This window comes from Lolium rigidum, chromosome 6, assembly GCF_022539505.1.
Source record: "Lolium rigidum isolate FL_2022 chromosome 6, APGP_CSIRO_Lrig_0.1, whole genome shotgun sequence".
Taxonomy (NCBI): domain Eukaryota; kingdom Viridiplantae; phylum Streptophyta; class Magnoliopsida; order Poales; family Poaceae; genus Lolium; species Lolium rigidum.
In genome coordinates, this window is record NC_061513.1 from 236094089 (window position 1) to 236114323 (window position 20235).

Below are 20235 nucleotides of genomic sequence, written 5' to 3' on the forward strand. Positions count from 1 at the left end.
ATACTGAAATCCGTAACAAGCCGGCGGAATTCACTCAACAAGAGCTGCAGCAACAACTTGAGAAGGTCAAAGATGTGAGGCCAGGAAAGCTTCAAAGGAAAAGAAAGCGTGAGGAGGGTCAATGTTGGAGCCGCAGGTCCTGTTTGTGGGACCTGCCATATTGGGCAGATCTGAAGTTGAGGCATAATCTTGATGTAATGCACATCGAGAAAAACATATGTGACAATCTGCTTGGGACATTTCTGAACATCGAAGGGAAGACAAAGGACACGTTGAACTCTAGGCTTGATTTGGAAGATATGGACATAAGAGATGATTTACATCTACGGCCTGTCGACGGTGGAGAATCGTGGGAAATGCCAGAGGCATGGTACACAATGAGTAAAGAAGAAAAGCTTGCATTCTGTGAGTTCATAAAAGCGGTGAGGTTTCCAGATGGGTACGCCTCTAACCTGGGGAAAATGTGTTTCGGCTGATGGATGCAAGCTTCAAGGGCTGAAGACGCATGACCGCCATATCTTGCTCCAACGAATCTTACCGGCAGGCCTCCGAGGCATCATGCACAAGGATATATATGAAGCGGTTGCTGAACTTGGAAATTTCTTTAGAGAATTGTGCTGCAAAACACTGAAGCGAGATGTTCTGGATAGACTTGAAGCTGAAATCCCAGTTATCCTTTGCAAGCTTGAGAAGATCTTCCCGCCATCATTCTTCGACGTGATGGTTCATTTGGCCGTCCATCTACCAAAAGAGGCAAGGCTTAGAGGCCCTGTGCAATACGGTTGGATGTATCCAGTTGAACGAAGGTTGCTTACATGTAAGCGTTATGTGCGGAACACGGCCAGGCCTGAGGGATCGATTGCCGAAGCATATGTTGTTGATGAGTGCCTGACATTTTGCTCGAGGTACTTCGACGATGTGGAAACAAGATTCAATCGTCCAGGCAGAAACAGTGAGCGGGATGATTCGCACATTGGTGATGTCTCAGTTTTCAAGCATGGCGTCAACTTTATTGGAGGGTCTGAATACTTGGATGCCGGTGCTGAATATGACAAGATGGTTTGGTATGTGCTGCGAAGTTGCCCCCAGGTTCTACCATACATCGAGTATGTCTCTTCATCTTGTGTGCACCCATATTCTTCTTATGCTCTGAAGGAACCCATATTGATTCACCATTTTTTATTGGCACTGCAGGTTGTGCAAGGAAGAGTTGAAGCAGCAAAATGAACAGATCAACACTGATAAATGGCTTGCGAAGGGTTTTGCTAAGTGGTTTCAGACTCATGTGAGATCTTTAGCATTGGATCAATTGCCACATGATTTTCTATTGTGTGTTACTCACCCTGGTTTATTTGTGCAGATTGGAGAATTGCATGTTCAGGGGAATGCCAGTGCTGATATGTTTGCTTTGGCATCCCTGCCAGATAGGAGAGTGAGGAAGTACTCAGCATGTATTGTTGATGGTGTCCGGTACCACACCGTTGACCGAGAGAAAAATAGAAAGACACAGAATAGTGGAATTGTTTCCGAGGGAGAACATGAAAAGGAGTACATTGATTTCTATGGTCAGCTCAGGGACATCATACACTTGCAGTACAACTCCAGTGGAGGTATCCATCGTTCGGTCGTTTTGTTTCGATGCGACTGGTTTGATCTTGGTGGCAAGAAGACCGGAGTCAATGATGATGGACATTTCAAAAGCATTAACACTGGAAGGTTCTGGTATAAGAATGATCCGTATATTCTTACATCACAAGCCACGAAATGCTTCTATGTGCCAGACACAGGTTTGCGTGGAAATTGGCAAGTTGTGCAAAAATTTCAGCATAGACATTTGTGGTCTGTGACTGAAAATGAAATGGAAAAAGGTCCCAGTGGTGGTGGACTAACCTACCAGGATGAAGACATGGAGGAAGTTCCGATACGAGCTAATGAATCCAATGTGAGAAGCAGATTGCGAAGGGACCGGCAATCTGTGTTAGTTGATGCTGCAGTTGTAGAAAGAATTAAGAAAAGGAGGAAGGAGGTAGTGGATGAACATGACGGCGAGGATGGTGAAGAAAACCAGACTGATCATACGATGTTCCAGTATTGTGAGGATGATGAAGAAAACAGGGCTGGCCATCGAGTTTCTCGTTTTGATATCGAAGATGATGAGTAGATCAAATAAAGGAACAGCAGCCTGTGGTGTGATGAAATTTCAGAGAGGAAGGAATCCTGAAGCCTGAAGTTTCCTTGTACTGATATTCTTGTACTGGCATTTGCTGTAATGCTTGTAATGAAGTTTCTTTGTAAGCCTGAAGTTTCAAAGATCAACTAAGATCCTTGCATTTGTTGTAATGCTTATTTGTCAACAAAGTTTAAATCCTTAGCCAAGATCCAAGAACCTCCAGGTCTGTCAAATTGCTTAAGATCCTGGCATTCTTTGTACTGGCATTTGCTGTAATATGCTTTTTTGTCAAGAATTCTTGTTACTGGATGCTTGTAATGATGATGCTCTTGCAATGATACATTGACTTCAGTTGCTGTAATGCAAAAAATAGTTTAATCCTTAGACTGCATCCAAGAACGTACAGGTCTGTCAAATTGCTTAAGTTCCTGGCATTTTTTCAAAAATGTGGACAACCTAGGATTCGAGCACAGGATCACCAACATCTTTCAGGTGTGCCTTGCCATTGAGCCACTGTACTGATCTTGTTACAGCTGCTTCACCAGTATTTTTATATATTACATCCTTCTGTCTTTTGTTCAACAAGTTAAATCTTGATCTCTCTGATTTATTTGAACAATTGTTAAAATTCGAAGATCAAGAAATGAGAATAATCACAGTACACATAAACAGTATTCACAACACCATGGTTGATCACAAATAGATGAAGCACAGCATCATATATTATGTAGTGAACACTTACAACTCCAACACTAGCACACACGGTCTGGGTAGTAACACTGGATATTACAGGAAGTTATAAGCTAATACTAGCTAACATTGACCAAAAGCAACCCATCATCAACTAGCTAACACAGAACCAAAAGTAACCAGATCTGTCCATCATCAACTAGCTAAACATTGACCAAAAGCAACCCATCAGCAACTAGCTAACACAGAACCGCAAGTGACCACAGCTGCTCATCACCAACAACATGACTACTGAACTCGTGCAAGATTCAGCCTCAGGCGCACCCCGTCGTATTGTTTGGTGCGGCGGAACCAGAACAAGTAGATTTTGCCTCTACGTATATCCAAGCTCTTCACCGCCTTCTTCCAGCCAGATGTTATGATGGCACGGGCAATCTTCCCCTTACCCATCTTCATTATCACTTCAGCATTCGTGTCCTTCCCCATCATCTTGCCAGAGACTACTAAATATGACCCCCACCGGGTAATATAGCGCCTGAGGTAATTCTTGGTGTAGCCTTTAGAGAAGTACTGGATATGGAAACAAATGAATCACAAATATTGCACAAATGGAAGATGGAACACAAATAGTATAGCAAAAAGATCAAGTTGGCAAGATTACCATCTTTGCTTTGCGGCTCTTGACGGTGCTTTTCTTCATAACACACACATAAAAAGGAATTGTGGGCTCTTTCTTCTTCACTTGGTCTTTCAGGAATTGAACTTGAGAATGGGTTAGTGCAACTTCATGCGGGAACACACAGAACGGGTCAAACTCATCGTCATCTCCCACAATTCCAGGACCTCGAAAGGTCAGTACATCTTCTTCACCAGGAGAATTATCATCAGAGTCAGAGACAAGGTCAACAACATCGTCACCAGCTACATCATCGTCGGAAACAAGATCAACGACGACCTTCTGCTTGTGCTGGGCCACGATAGCTACATCCTTGGTCATCTAATAAAATTGTCAGAAACAAGTTGTGTCAAATAGCAACATTGGTCAACAGAAACAGCATGATATGGTACAGATGTAGAAAAGTGCAAGTGCCAACAGAAACAGCATATGGTACAGCTGTAGTCCTTCCATCAGGAGATATTGGCATCAGTATAGTTATTTCAACAGAAAAAGCTCATGATTTTGCTAGATATGTCCCTGAAATTACATATGTTTGATACTTGCAGAGACAGGGCATGAGGAAGTAGAACAAAGACCATTCTTTTTGCACACATAATCTTGAAAACCTGCTAGAAAAGCTAAAATCCTCAAATAGTTGGATAAATAAACTGCAAATTTCTAGTGTCTAGAGTCCCAATCCCAGCAACATGGCCCAAAGGTGCAGCATTCCTACGAATCAAAGGTCCAATACTAGTAGATAGTTGTAGCAGAAGCCAGTGACCGTTCTGGGCAAAAATTAGTACTGCATACCAACCAGAGGGAACATGGAGATGGAATCAAAGAAAAAACGTGAAATTACTTCGACTTGTAGATCTAAAAACTCCTAAGGCTCCCCAACGTGGAATCAAAGACGGATTTTTAGACGGCCTACGAGGAAAACTAATCATCGCAGTAGATTCCGAGACGCATCAATCAACCAACCAAGCAGAATAAATACAATCAACCGCAAGCTATCTATCGGATGACTAGATACAGAAGGCAGGTGAGGAGAGGGAGGGGAGGCGCAGAACGGACCAACCGCGAACCTGAACGGAGAAGACGCGGAACCTGAACGGAGAAGGCAGGTGAGGGTTTTGAAGGAGGGAGCGAGGATGTGTCTCACTGCGCGTCGCCCGTGGCGATATGGCGACGGCGGCGGTTCCGCGCGGGACGCCAGGGGTCCCTCGCCGGAGGGAGCAGCTGGAGAGGAGGCTGCGGCCGGATGTCGACGGAGGGGAGCGGAGGGGCAGTAAAAGATATGGGGCGGGTGTTACTAGTGCGGGGCGAGGTAGTAGTAACACGGGGAGGGGGAACGGCACCCACCGACATATGGGGCCAAGTAAAATTAGGTAGGCAGTAATTTCTCTTTTTATTATAAAAGAGAAAATTAGGTTTCCAATTTATAAAAGAAAACAGAAACCCATTTTATAAATCAAATAATCATCCCACATAAAATGACAGGAAAAAATTCCCATTTTCCGATGGCGGATTTCCAATCGAACCCACGCGCAACCTGTTTTCCTTTTTCGGGGCGCCGAAACGGATATTTTTTGTGAAGCGGCTACATGGGGCGTATATAAGGTTTGGGCGGGACCTCTGGGAAGTGATAGGAGACCGCCTACGCATCACCTATCACATGCCATACGTGCGCGCCAGCCTTCTGGGAATTCATGCGGAGGGCCGGGCATACGCCGACGGCCGCGACCGGGGCCTTGCTTCCCATCCTAAGGCCCACGCACGTGCCAAATATGGCCTCGTTCCGACAAACTATGTGGTGAAACGGGCCGTTTCCTACTCATTTCCCCTAAAAGTCATAGAACTTCGGACGTGATAGCCCTATTCGTGAAGGGTTTTTCAAGATAATTGTCGTATCCCAATTCCGTCTTTTGCAGTGGTTACTAGGACACATAAAATGACGCCACGCGGCTCCGCTCGAATTTTTGGCTCCGTTTACTTTGCCAACTGTGCAAAACGGGGCCGCCGGGACATGCGGTATGGTCGTACCGGGCGCGCGGTTGCACCCGTCCGCCAACGCGCGAAACGAAAACATTTAGCACATAAAATGACGCGTCCTAGACCTAAAAACATTTTTCCCTCCATTTGTTGAGCAAAGGAAAGTGTCGCCCCAGTTCAAATCCTGTCAGTTTCCGGCGGATTCGGCGGGACACCGCAGGAAGCGGGAGGGATTCCCAGATGGCTACCGCGCGCATATGGCATGTGATAGGTGGTGCGTAGGAGGTATCCTACCGCTGCGCGGAGGTCCCGCTCAATACTGAAATGCGCACCATGTAGCCGCTTCACAAAAAAAGCCCTTCCGGCACCCCGAAAATGGAAAAACCGTCGCCCGTGGTTCGGATTGGAAATCCGCGACCGGGGCCTTGCTTCCCATCCTAAGGCCCACGCACGTGCCAAATATGGCCTCGTTCCGACAAACTATGTGGTGAAACGGGCCGTTTCCTACTCATTTCCCCTAAAAGCCATAGAACTCCGGACGTGATAGCCCTATTCGTGAAGGATTTTCAAGATAATTGTCGTATCCCAATTCCGTCTTTTGCAGTGGTTACTAGGACACATAAAATGACACCACGCGGCTCCGCTCGAATTTTTGGCTCCGTTTACTTTGCCAACTGTGCAAAACGGGGCCGCCGGGACATGCGGTATGGCCGTACCGGGCGCGCGGTTTCACCCGTCCGCCAACGCGCGAAACGGAAAACATTTAGCACATAAAATGATGCGTCCTAGACCTAAAAACATTTTTCCCTCCATTTATTGAGCGAAGGAAAGTGTCGCCCCAGTTCAAATCCGGTCAGTTTCCAGCGGATTCGGCGGGACACCGCAGGAAGCGGGAGGGATTCCCAGATGGCTACCGCGCGCATATGGCATGTGATAGGTGGTGCGTAGGAGGTATCCTACCGCTGCGCGGAGGTCCCGCTCAATACTGAAATGCGCACCATGTAGCTGCTTCACAAAAAAAAGCCCTTCCGGCACCCCGAAAATGGAAAAACCGTCGCCCGTGGTTCGGATTGGAAATCCGCGACCGGGGCCTTGCTTCCCATCCTAAGGCCCACGCACGTGCCAAATATGGCCTCGTTCCGACAAACTATGTGGTGAAACGGGCCGTTTCCTACTCATTTCCCCTAAAAGCCATAGAACTCCGGACGTGATAGCCCTATTCGTGAAGGGTTTTTCAAGATAATTGCCGTATCCCAATTCCGTCTTTTGCAGTGGTTACTAGGACACATAAAATGACGCCACGCGGCTCCGCTCGAATTTTTGGCTCAGTTTACTTTGCCAACTGTGCAAAACGGGGCCGCGAGGACATGCGGTATGGCCATACCGGGCGCGCGGTTGCACCCGTCCGCCGACGCGCGAAACGGAAAACATTTAGCACATAAAATGATGCGTCCTAGACCTAAAAACATTTTTCCCTCCATTTATTGAGCGAAGCAAAGTGTCGCCCCAGTTCAAATCCGGTCAGTTTCCAGCGGATTCGGCGGGACACCGCAGGAAGCGGGAGGGATTCCCAGATGGCTACCGCGCGCATATGGCATGTGATAGGTGGTGCGTAGGAGGTATCCTACCGCTGCGCGGAGGTCCCGCTCAATACTGAAATGCGCACCATGTAGCCGCTTCACAAAAAAAAGCCCTTCCGGCACCCCGAAAATGGAAAAACCGTCGCCCGTGGTTCGGATTGGAAATCCGCGACCGGGGCCTTGCTTCCCATCCTAAGGCCCACGCACGTGCCAAATATGGCCTCGTTCCGACAAACTATGTGGTGAAACGGGCCGTTTCCTACTCATTTCCCCTAAAAGCCATAGAACTCCGGACGTGATAGCCCTATTCGTGAAGGGTTTTTCAAGATAATTGCCGTATCCCAATTCCGTCTTTTGCAGTGGTTACTAGGACACATAAAATGACGCCATGCGGCTCCGCTCGAATTTTTGGCTCCGTTTACTTTGCCAACTGTGCAAAACGGGGCCGCCGGGACATGCGGTATGGCCGTACCGGGCGTGCGGTTTCACCCGTCTGCCAACGCGCGAAACGGAAAACATTTAGCACATAAAATGACGCGTCCTAGACCTAAAAACATTTTTCCCTCCATTTATTGAGCGAAGGAAAGTGTCGCCCCAGTTCAAATCCGGTCAGTTTCCGGCGGATTCGGCGGGACACCGCAGGAAGCGGGAGAGATTCCCAGATGGCTACCGCGCGCATATGGCATGTGATAGGTGGTGCGTAGGAGGTATCCTACCGCTGCGCGGAGGTCCCGCTCAATACCGAAATGCGCACCATGTAGCTGCTTCACAAAAAAAAAGCCCTTCCGGCACCCCGAAAATGGAAAAACCGTCGCCCGTGGTTCGGATTGGAAATCCGCGACCGGGGCCTTGCTTCCCATCCTAAGACCCACGCACGTGCCAAATATGGCCTCGTTCCGACAAACTATGTGGTGAAACGGGCCGTTTCCTACTCATTTCCCCTAAAAGCCATAGAACTCCGGACGTGATAGCCCTATTCGTGAAGTGTTTTTCAAGATAATTGCCGTATCCCAATTCCGTATTTTGCAGTGGTTACTAGGACACATAAAATGACGCCACGCGGCTCCGCTCGAATTTTTGGCTCCGTTTACTTTGCCAACTATGCAAAACGGGGCCGCCGGGACATGCGGTATGGCCGTACCGGGCGCGCGGTTTCACCCGTCCGCCAACGCGCGAAACGGAAAACATTTAGCACATAAAATGACGCGTCCTAGACCTAAAAACATTTTTCCCTCCATTTATTGAGCGAAGGAAAGTGTCGCCCCAGTTCAAATCCGGTCAGTTTCCGGCGGATTCGGCGGGACACCGCAGGAAGCGGGAGAGATTCCCAGATGGCTACCGCGCGCATATGGCATGTGATAGGTGGTGCGTAGGAGGTATCCTACCGCTGCGCGGAGGTCCCGCTCAATACCGAAATGCGCACCATGTAGCTGCTTCACAAAAAAAGCCCTTCCGGCACCCCGAAAATGGAAAAACCGTCGCCCGTGGTTCGGATTGGAAATCCGCGACCGGGGCCTTGCTTCCCATCCTAAGACCCACGCACGTGCCAAATATGGCCTCGTTCCGACAAACTATGTGGTGAAACGGGCCGTTTCCTACTCATTTCCCCTAAAAGCCATAGAACTCCGGACGTGATAGCCCTATTCGTGAAGTGTTTTTCAAGATAATTGCCGTATCCCAATTCCGTATTTTGCGAGTGGTTACTAGGACACATAAAATGACGCCACGCGGCTCCGCTCGAATTTTTGGCTCCGTTTACTTTGCCAACTATGCAAAACGGGGCCGCCGGGACATGCGGTATGGCCGTACCGGGCGCGCGGTTTCACCCGTCCGCCAACGCGCGAAACGGAAAACATTTAGCACATAAAATGACGCGTCCTAGACCTAAAAACATTTTTCCCTCCATTTATTGAGCGAAGGAAAGTGTCGCCCCAGTTCAAATCCGGTCAGTTTCCGGCGGATTCGGCGGGACACCGCAGGAAGCGGGAGAGATTCCCAGATGGCTACCGCGCGCATATGGCATGTGATAGGTGGTGCGTAGGAGGTATCCTACCGCTGCGCGGAGGTCCCGCTCAATACCGAAATGCGCACCATGTAGCTGCTTCACAAAAAAAAGCCCTTCCGGCACCCCGAAAATGGAAAAACCGTCGCCCGTGGTTCGGATTGGAAATCCGCGACCGGGGCCTTGCTTCCCATCCTAAGGCCCACGCACGTGCCAAATATGGCCTCCTTCCGACAAACTATGTGGTGAAACGGGCCGTTTCCTACTCATTTCCCCTAAAAGCCATAGAACTCCGGACGTGATAGCCCTATTCGTGAAGGGTTTTTCAAGATAATTGCCGTACCGTACCCCAATTCCGTCTTTTGCAGTGGTTACTAGGACACATAAAATGACGCCACGCGGCTATGCTCGAATTTTTGGCTCCGTTTACTTTGCCAACTGTGCAAAACGGGGCCGCCGGGACATGCGGTATGGCCGTACCGGGCGCGCGGTTTCACCCGTCCGCCAACGCGCGAAACGGAAAACATTTAGCACATAAAATGACGCGTCCTAGACCTAAAAACATTTTCCCCTCCATTTATTGAGCGAAGGAAAGTGTCACCCCAGTTCAAATCCGGTCAGTTTCCGGCGGATTCGGCGGGACACCGCAGGAAGCGGGAGAGATTCCCAGATGGCTACCGCGCGCATATGGCATGTGATAGGTGGTGCGTAGGAGGTATCCTACCGCTGCGCGGAGGTCCCGCTCAATACTGAAATGCGCACCATGTAGCTGCTTCACAAAAAAAGCCCTTCCGGCACCCCGAAAATGGAAAAACCGTCGCCCGTGGTTCGGATTGGAAATCCGCGACCGGGGCCTTGCTTCCCATCCTAAGTCCCACGCACGTGCCAAATATGGCCTCGTTCCGACAAACTATGTGGTGAAACGGGCCGTTTCCTACTCATTTCCCCTAAAAGCCATAGAACTCCGGACGTGATAGCCCTATTCGTGAAGGGTTTTTCAAGATAATTGCCGTATCCCAATTCCGTCTTTTGCAGTGGTTACTAGGACACATAAAATGACGCTACGCGGCTCCGCTCGAATTTTTGGCTCCGTTTACTTTGCCAACTGTGCAAAACGGGGCCGCCGGGACATGCGGTATGGCCGTACCGGGCGCGGTTGCACCCGTCCGCCAACGCGCGAAACGGAAAACATTTAGCACATAAAATGACGCGTCCTAGACCTAAAAACATTTTCCCCTCCATTTATTGAGCGAAGGAAAGTGTCACCCCAGTTCAAATCCGGTCGGTTCCGGCGGATTCGGCGGGACACCGCAGGAAGCGGGAGAGATTCCCGGATGGCTACCGCGCGCATATGGCATGTGATAGGTGGTGCGTAGGAGGTATCCTACCGCTGCGCGGAGGTCCCGCTCAATACTGAAATGCGCACCATGTAGCCGCTTCACAAAAAAAGCCCTTCCGGCACCCCGAAAATGGAAAAACCGTCGCCCGTGGTTCGGATTGGAAATCCGCGACCGGGGCCTTGCTTCCCATCCTAAGGCCCACGCACGTGCCAAATATGGCCTCGTTCCGACAAACTATGTGGTGAAACGGGCCATTTCCTACTCATTTCCCCTAAAAGCCATAGAACTCCGGACATGATAGCCCTATTCGTGAAGGGTTTTTCAAGATAATTGTCGTATCCCAATTCCATCTTTTGCAGTGGTTACTAGGACACATAAAATGACGCCACGCGGCTCCGCTCGAATTTTTGGCTCCGTTTACTTTGCCAACTGTGCAAAACGGGGCCGCCGGGACATGCGGTATGGCCGTACCGGGCGCGCGGTTGCACCCGTCCGCCAACGCGCGAAACGGAAAACATTTAGCACATAAAATGACGCGTCCTAGACCTAAAAACATTTTCCCCTCCATTTATTGAGCGAAGGAAAGTGTCGCCCCAGTTCAAATCCGGTCAGTTTCCAGCGGATTCGGTGGGACACCGCAGGAAGCGGGAGGGATTCCCAGATGGCTACCGCGCGCATATGGCATGTGATAGGCATGTGATAGGTGGTGCGTAGGAAGCGGGAGGGATTCCCAGATGGCTACTGGGCACGTGCGTGGGCGATGGATTGGGAGGCAATACCCCCATTGGGATTTCCAATTTAAACCATGAACAACCCGTTTTTTATTTTCGGAGTGCCGAAAACGAGGTTTATTTTGTGAAGCAACTAGCGCATTTAAGGTTTGGGCGAAGCCCCTGCGCAATGATAGGATACCGTCTATGCACCACCTAACTATCATATGCCATATGCGTGTATTAGCTTTGTGGGAATCCATGGCTTTCCTGCGGTGTCCAATGCACAATTCATCTCATGAAAGAAGAACACCTAAATGTGAAACCTCAGTAGGTCGTTATTTTAGGTGACCTAGTTGTGAGATTCTTTTTTTCCAAATTATTTGACTTAGTTTGCGGTGGGCCAAATTGCAAATATCTTGATTATCGCCATATATATATATGATGAAATATCCGATAGAAAAAAAATGTTGAAATATAATTAGGTAGTCAATTTATTATTTGATTGAACATTTAATTATGTTTTGTTTTTATCAAATATTAAACCTTTTTCAATAGCACACTATGCATTATTGGACATTTAACTATATATTATGCATACAAAAAACTTGAAAATACTATTTTTGAGAGGACAAAGCACAAAAAAGGTAATGCCAAAAATTCCCCACCAAAACTCCCGCCTCCCACCAAAACTGCCGCCAAAAGTCCCGCCTCCCACCAAAAACTCGCGCCTCCCTCCAAATTTCCCCCCACAGGGTACCCCAAAATATGCGAAATGACTGAAAACGCCACCTTAAAGTAAAAAAGAGAGGGATATTTCCGACAAAACGCATGCCCACTCAGGACGGACACCTATCTATCCCCACCACCCAGCCCTAACCGGACTTGTCCAATTCCCCCGTCCCCATCCCCGCCTCCCGAATCCCCACCCGACGACGGCCACCGTCTGCTCCCCTCCCGACGACGGCCACCAGCGAGAAGCTTGTCATGACGGGCGCGCGCCGGTAGACGCTCGCGACGACGGCCACGGGCGGTAGCTGCAACGGACAACGACCACAGGCGGGGAGGCGATCCTCTCAGATCTGCTCAGGCGAGTTATCATTTTGATCCCACTACCTCCTCCTCTTCTATGTCGTTCTACGTTTCGGGTTAGGTCCTGATGGCTTCCGTTTCATGATGCCTAGGTTTAGGGTTTGCTTGCTAGATTGAGCCCATGGCTGTGGTAAATATTTGCTCTGCGCCGAGCTTCAGTTCTATTTAAAATTTCCATTGATTTCCGTTGGATGGACTAGGTAGTGAATCTTGTGGAAATTTAAAATCTTGTCACTTTAAATCCTTTGGAAAAAACTGTAGCAACCTTGTACCATGCAGTCAGTATTAGATATAAATATTATGCTCGTCAGTAATACTTTTGTTGCTGTAGTAGCTATGCTATTCTTTTAAAAAATCTTGTCTTTTCAAATACTTTTCCTGGTTATTTCACATGATATGGATGCTTCTTGCTAGCTCTAAGAAATACTTTTCTTGCTTGCTGCAATTATACTTTGGTTGCTACATTAGCATAGCTACTGTATATACATGGTATGCTATTTTAGTTAGTTGTTTCCCTTCTTTACAGACATCGATTGCTGTGCTGCAGCTAGGGTATTGCATTCTTGCTTGATATCTAACCACATGTTCCTTGCAGGAAAGTGGCAAAAGATTTCGCAAGTTAAAAGGAGTGAAACGGAACTCAGCAGCTAAGAGGAAGTGGTGAGCTTAAGAGGTGAGTTGCTGTAGTGAAGTTGGGCAGTACTACCTCCTGGTTAATGTAGTAGATATATTTAGGTATGCTTGTTCATTACTATCTTCTACTAGGGTCAATTAGAAGGCAAGTTTACCTGATCAGTTTAAGGTGGTTTAGTTCCTGAAATTGATTGATAAGCTAGTAGCTTAGTTCTTCAATTTTGTGTCTCTGTTAAGTGTGTATCTCTTGTATCTAATACGTGTTCATTCTGTTTTGCAAGCTATTAGGGCAACTGGACAGCATCAACCTAACCAGCACAGATCCAACACCTAAAGATCAACCATGACCAAGATGGCAGGAAAGAAGCGGCCGGCAGGTATGCAACTTTCTCATTGCGCTAATGCAGCTAATATGTCTATGGATGTGTGTCTGTGCTAAGTATAGAAATGTTCCTAGCTTTCTTAATCTGGCGAAAATGTATTGCTTAGTCTGAATAATTGGGTACCTTTAATAATCTACCAGGATTAGATGAAACTAAAAAATGACACGATACCTTAGTTGTTTGAGTTGTCTTGCTTTTCCTATGCATTTCAACCATTCATCTAATGGTTAATTTTTTTATTCCTATAAAGAAGCGCCACTGACGGAAATCGAGAAGGCTAGGGCTAGAACTATGATGAGGAACAACCGAATATTCCAGTCCCTTGGTATACCAGCAATAGTGGGAATGATTAGGAGGTCAAATGGTCAGAAAGAAGCAAATGGTTGGGAAGAAGGTAGCATAATTACCAGTGATGAATCAGCATCTGCAATTACACAAGGCAGGAGTTCAGACTATGATCCTAGGGAAGATGAAGTGGTGGATGAAGAGGAAGTTGATGGCACTGTAGTGGAGAAGAATGTTAAGGTGCAAGATTGTGCCTGTGTGTTGTGTTTGTTTCTCTTTCATTCTGTGCACATAATTTCTAACTTGTGATCTAATTCCGTTGTCCTTGCTACTTATACGAGGTGCTGAAGGTTTCTAGGAAGAAGAGAAGTGGTTTTAAGAAGACAAGCAAGAGGAGGAAGAGCCCAGAAACATCTACTACAATGCCTCCAGGAAGGGTGTTTGCTTTAGCTCCAGGAGGGTCAAAGAGATTGCTAGAAGTTGAGGAACCTGCTCGCACTAGAGCCACCAGGCAGAAACCAAATGCAATTCCTGTAACCAATGACAAGGTGATTTCTGCAAATGCAGACAGGGTGATTCCCGCAACAGGAGACAATGAGGAACATCTGCTGCACCAGAATGAGGACAGCTTGCTTCACATGGGTGATGGTTATCATTCCATGGATGAAGCAAGCACTGGGCACATGCAGCTGAGCCCTCTTGCACCCAATGCTGGCATTTCTGAAGAACCCGAGGAGCCATGTACTGATGAAGGCAAGTTCATCTGCTATTCTTTTACTAGTTCCTTACCTAAATTTAAGCAATGCATGTATTCTTGCCTGCCTGGCTTAATTGAAGGTTGCATGTGTCCGTTTCAGGTACTGTTACTGCGGCCAGGAATTACAGAAATGGGAAAGGGTTAGAAAGGCTGACAAAAGGACTGGGAAGTAAAGTCCGAATTGAGATTGCCGAAGGAATGAAGCGTCCAGAGAAGCCTGTGCAGGCTGCCAAGCTTGCATCAGAGGGTGGCCTGATTGCAAGGACTCACGTGCCGATACTTCCGCACTTCAAGGATTACAAAAGGAACGAGCTACTTATGAAGAACTTCGTTGGGAAAGTGTCACGTAAGTTAACTGTTTTTGTTGCTTAATGTGCTATTTCTTCTCTGTTATACATTTCATGATTACTAATCTTGTTTGTGTCTTGTTTGGTCACTTTGTAGGCAAATTTTGAGATGGACAGTGAGGCAAAGGTCAATGTGGATGCGTGCACTGATATCTTGAAGAATGTTTGCAAGAACAGACGCCATTATGTCAAGAAGAAGTACTTTGATGAAGTAGAAGCAAGCAAAGTCAGCATCAAGTCCCCTGTTCCATACATAACTGATGTTGAATGGCAAAATCTGACCACGCTGTGGTCAACTCCAAGACACAAGGTTTGTTTGTTGCTTTCTCCTGTCCATGCAACCCGCGTGCTTTTCTTTATTGTTGGAAAAGATGCTTGTTGTGTATGTGTATCTGTTCAGTTTTGCTCTAGTTATCTAGTTGACTTGCTCAGCATGCATTTTTGGTTGGCCTGTAGATGACTTGTGAGAAGAACACGGCGAATCGGAAAAAAGTCAAGTTTGGGCAGAAAACCGGTTCTCGCTGCTATGTTGCGCATGTGCATGCAATCGTAAGATTCACATTGCTGTTTTCTTTAGTTTGTATCTTCTTGACGCACAAGCTTATGGTTGGATACTTGTTGAAAACATTTCAGAAGGAGGAACGCAAGGTCGAAGCACTGTCTGCAGTTGAAATATTCAAGGCCACCCACAACAGCAAGAAAGTTGGCTTCTCGGCTGACGTCCAAGATGCTATAGTAAGTCACACTTGCTCTTTGTATGTTTAAGCTGTTACTGTGGATGGTGAGCAGGTCTCATATATAAGCCCAAATGGTCCAAATTTCTGTGCAATATGTAGTTGGTAGATGGCAGTTCATGAACTGTATTCTTGATAGTCTTTATTTTGCTGGAGCATTCTTGGATTGATCTGTTACTTTCCCACATTGGTTGTATTGTCAGATGCATGTACTCCTCATGTCTGCTAGGACCACTTAGTTTCCATACTTGCCCTGCTGCAACTATGTATTGCTTTTTTGTGCAAATAATGAACTAACATGATTCCAAGTTGTTAGGCTCGTGAGCAAGTAATAATATTGTAGCATCTGTATGTATTGTTCACAGTTCTATACCTTATTTTGTTGTTGAGTCACAGTACTTGCTCTATTCATGGTGAATGAACTATATTAATGAGACTGCTATAATTAATATTTCAGGCTAAAATGGAAGAAAAGCTGGCTGCACCTGTACCAGACGGTGAGGTACCAAAGTCTGATGTTGAGATTGTTTCTGATGTTCTGACTGAGAAATGCCCATCAAGCACGTTCCTGAAGAATGTTGGTCTCCGTCCAAGTTCTAGTAGCAAGTCCAGCAAGTCCAATGCTGTCATTATTCGCTCATGTGCTTCAGCTAGAAGAGCAGCTGGAGATGTCACAACAGCAAGCACGAGCTATGCGTGAAGAAATGGCTGCCATGAAGAAGAAAGCAGCAGAAGCCGAAGCGGCACAAGCTGAACGTGACAAGTCCTTCGAACTGCTGCTGAAGAAGACTGAAGAAAACGATGCGAGGTTCCTCCACATGATGGCGATGTTTGCAGGTAAACCTACTGGGAACTAGTGGCCTCAAGGTAGTAGCATAGTTGTCCTCTGCTTCGTGAACTAACTGGGAAGATGCAAAGTTGGACATCATCCAAAGTGCTTTTTGAACTTGTTGCTGGGAATGCTGAATGCAGTCCTGGCTTGTCCATTTCAGTGAACTATTGGTGTAAGGCTGAATGTAATCCTGGATATGCACTCCTCCAAGTTTGCTGATAAGTTATTTTGTAATTTGGTGGTTGTTCAAATTCCTGTGTAATTTGCTATTTTCCAAATTTCTGTGTATTTGCCTGCAATTCGAATTGAACAAAGAGGCAGGCCCGGAATTGGGTGGGCTAAAGTAAAAAAGTTGAAATACGATGTAGATCTGTCATTGGCTGAGGCCATAAAAAAAAGTCAAGTGAAGCGGACCCTATGAAGGCCAAGGCCCATAAGTAAAATGGACCAAAAAAAGGCTGAGGCCCATAAAAGAAATGGATTGCAAAAAAGGCAAAAGCCTGAAAAAATAACCAAAAAGGCTGAAAAAAGAAAAAAAAAGCCAAAACTAATGGGCCCAGCCCATAGTGTTAAAAAGCTAAGGCCCATAAGATAAACGGACAGCAAAAAGCAAAAAACCCAAAAGACAAACGGATCGAAAATGGGCAAGACCCAGGAAATAAAAGGCCAGTATTAATGGGCTCGACCCATGTAGACAACTGAAATGGACCGGGCTGATTTCTGATCACGACGTTTTCAATTCGTCACGATTTTGCCACGTCAGACAGGCCACGTGGGATCTGATGTGGCACGGGCTGATTGGGCGTGACGATATTAGAACGTCATAGAAGTTATGACGATGCGATATCGTCGTAGACGATCATGACGATTCCAAGTAGATGGTCATGTTGGTTGATTACTGACGCTCCGTTTTTGACAATTTATTTTTTGTCATAAAAACGTCATATATTAAAAATAATGACGATACAGTGACAAAAATGGAGTGTCGCAAGTCAACATATTTCTTGTAGTGTTTATCGAACCAGGAGGAGCCAAGAAGCACGTTGAAGGTTGATGGCGGCGGGATGTAGTGCGGCGCAACACCAGAGATTCCGGCGCCAACGTGGAACCTGCACAACACAACCAAAGTACTTTGCCCCAACGAAACAGTGAGGTTGTCAATCTCACCGGCTTGCTGTAACAAAGGATTAACCGTATTGTGTGGAAGATGATTGTTTGCGGAGAAAACGAGTAAAACAAGTATTGCAGCAGATTTGTATTTCAGTATTAAAGAATGGACCGGGGTCCACAGTTCACTAGAGGTGTCTCTCCCATAAGATAAAAGCATGTTGGGTGAACAAATTACGGTCGGGCAATTGACAAATAGAGAGGGCATAACAATGCACATACATGACATGATAAGTATAGTGAGATTTAATTGGGCATTACGACAAAGTACATAGACCGCCATCCAATCGCATCTATGCCTAAAAAGTCCACCTTCGGAGTTATCATCCGAACCCCCTCCGGTATTAAGTTGCTAACAACGAGACAATTGCATTAAGTATGGTGCGTAATGTAATCAACAACTACATCCTCGGACATAGCGCCAATGTTTTATCCCTAGTGGCAACAGCACAACACAACCTTAGAACTTTCGTCACTCGTCCCGGTGTCAATGCAGGCATGAACCCACTATCGAGCATAAATACTCCCTCTTGGAGTTAAAAGTAAAAACTTGGCCAGAGCCTCTACTAGTAACGGAGAGCATGCAAGATCATAAACAACACATATGTAATAACTTGATAATTAACATGACATGGTATTCTCTATCCATCGGATCCCGACAAACACAACATAGAGTATTACGGATAGATGATCTTGATCATGTTAGGCAGCTCACAAGATCCAACAATGAAGCACAATGAGGAGAAGACAACCATCTAACTACTGCTATGGACCCATAGTCCGAGGGTGAACTACTCACTCATCACTCCGGAGGCGACCATGGCGGTGTAGAGTCCTCCGGGAGATGAATCCCCTCTCCGGCGGGGTGCCGGAGGAGATCTCCAGAATCCCCCGAGATGGGATCGGCGGCGGCGGCGTCTCAGTAAGGTTTTCCGTATCGTGGTTTTTCGCATCAGGGGTTTCGCGACGGAGGCTTTAAGTAGGCGGAAGGGCAGAGTCGGGGGCCAGACGAGGGGCCCACACCATAGGGCGGCGCGGGCCCCCCTAGGCCGCGCCGCCTTGTGGTGTCGCCACCTCGTGGCCCCACTTCGTATGTTCTTCGGTCTTCGGAAGCTCCGTGGAAAAATAGGCCCCTGGGTCTTCGTTTCGTCCAATTCCGAGAATATTTCGTTACTAGGATTTCTGAAACCAAAAACAGCAGAAAACAGGAACTGGCACTTCGGCATCTTGTTAATAGGTTAGTTCCGGAAAATGCACGAATATGACATAAAGTGTGCATAAAACATGTAGGTATCATCAATAATATGGCATAGAACATAAGAAATTATCGATACGTCGGAGACGTATCAGGTATTTCTGTGGCGCACACGGCGTGCTGCGCCACAGAAATAACTCTTTCTGTGGCGCACGTGCTTCGGTGCGCCACAGAAGTAGTTGATTCTGTGGCGCACTTGCTCGGGTGCGCCACAGAATTAAGGTAACTAATCGTTGGAATAAGGAAGCCGATGACGGCCGATCGCAATTTAATCTTGCGACCGGCCGTCATCGGTTTCCTTATTCCAACGATCATTCTATTGGTTCACCGGGCAAGAAGGCGAACAGTGCAGGGCGCGGGACACACGGTCTGAAGCGCGGCAACACGGCCCGGCATAATGCTGGGCAGGCCGGCACGGTCTTTGCATCAAGGACTCGTTCACTGGACGGCGAGGGACTGCCGTGGTTCTGCGCCGGAGAGGCAGATCGGCGTCGTTGTGTCGTCAAGCACCCGTTCACGGAATGGCGGCCGGGGAAAGGAGGCCCTTCTGCAAAGTATACTGCGGTGTATACTGCAACTATGGTTTCTGACCATAGTATTTGTGTTGACCAACAATGTATGAGGCACTTATTCCATTTTGTCATTCCATTTGCTTTGAGATTTACAAAATGCTGATGATTAAAATGTTTGGTCACCGTACACTCGGGGGCGGCGTAAGTGAGCCTGGTAAGATAGCACAAATATCAATCTCTTGTGCATCGGACTTGGTCTCACTTACACCGTCCCTGAATGTTAATATTTGTGTTGACCAACAATGTATGAGGCATTTATTCCATTTCTCTTGTGCATCGGACTTGTTGGTCTCACTTTCTTCCATTTTCATCATAGTAGGAACTGGATGAAGGACCCCGATGCAAGCGAGCCTGGTGGGTAGAGATGAGGGAGCAAAGGAGGAACCGGATGAAGACTACTTTGTATCTCGAAATTGTGAATTTTGTATGAATTAAGAGTTGTATGCAAAACATTTGACACTTGCCACTATATATGTATCTCGACCGGCTCTAAGTAATGTGATGATGATGTCTATGTTATATCTGTGCAATGTACATGATATTTATATTATATCTGAATGTTGCTGTATATAACCTGTATATATGTATTGCTGTCTATAAACTGCATGTGTATAGCAGGCAACACAAAATCGTGTATAATACAAGCAAATTCTGTGGCGCACTGAAAACCAATTCTGTGGCGCACGCTTTTCTGTGGCGCACCTAAGAACAAGTGCGCCACAGAAACCTTAATTCTGTGGCGCATGGGCAGGTGCGCCACAGAAACCTTATTTTTGTGGCGACGTTTCTGTGGCGCACCTCCCGTGCGCCACAGAATCCATTTTTGGTGCGCCACTGATGAGGCTTTTCCTACTAGTGCAAGACCCATAAAGCTCACAATGCATGTTTATCAAACCGAGGTCCCAAATTAACATTTATTAAACCATATAAGAAAGAAGTATCTTTCTTAAATCAGCCCACCTTTGCAATTCAAAATTTAACTTAAATATGAAATTCATGCCACTTATATAAGTTGGCCAGTCTTGAATATTAAACC

At 46.8% G+C, this 20235-nt stretch overlaps 1 pseudogene; it reads left to right on the top strand.

Moving 5' to 3' along the window:
• The first annotated feature begins 15836 nt into the window (after window positions 1–15836).
• On the top strand, window positions 15837–16368 carry LOC124663836 (annotated as a pseudogene).
• The last annotated feature ends 3867 nt before the right edge of the window (window positions 16369–20235 follow it).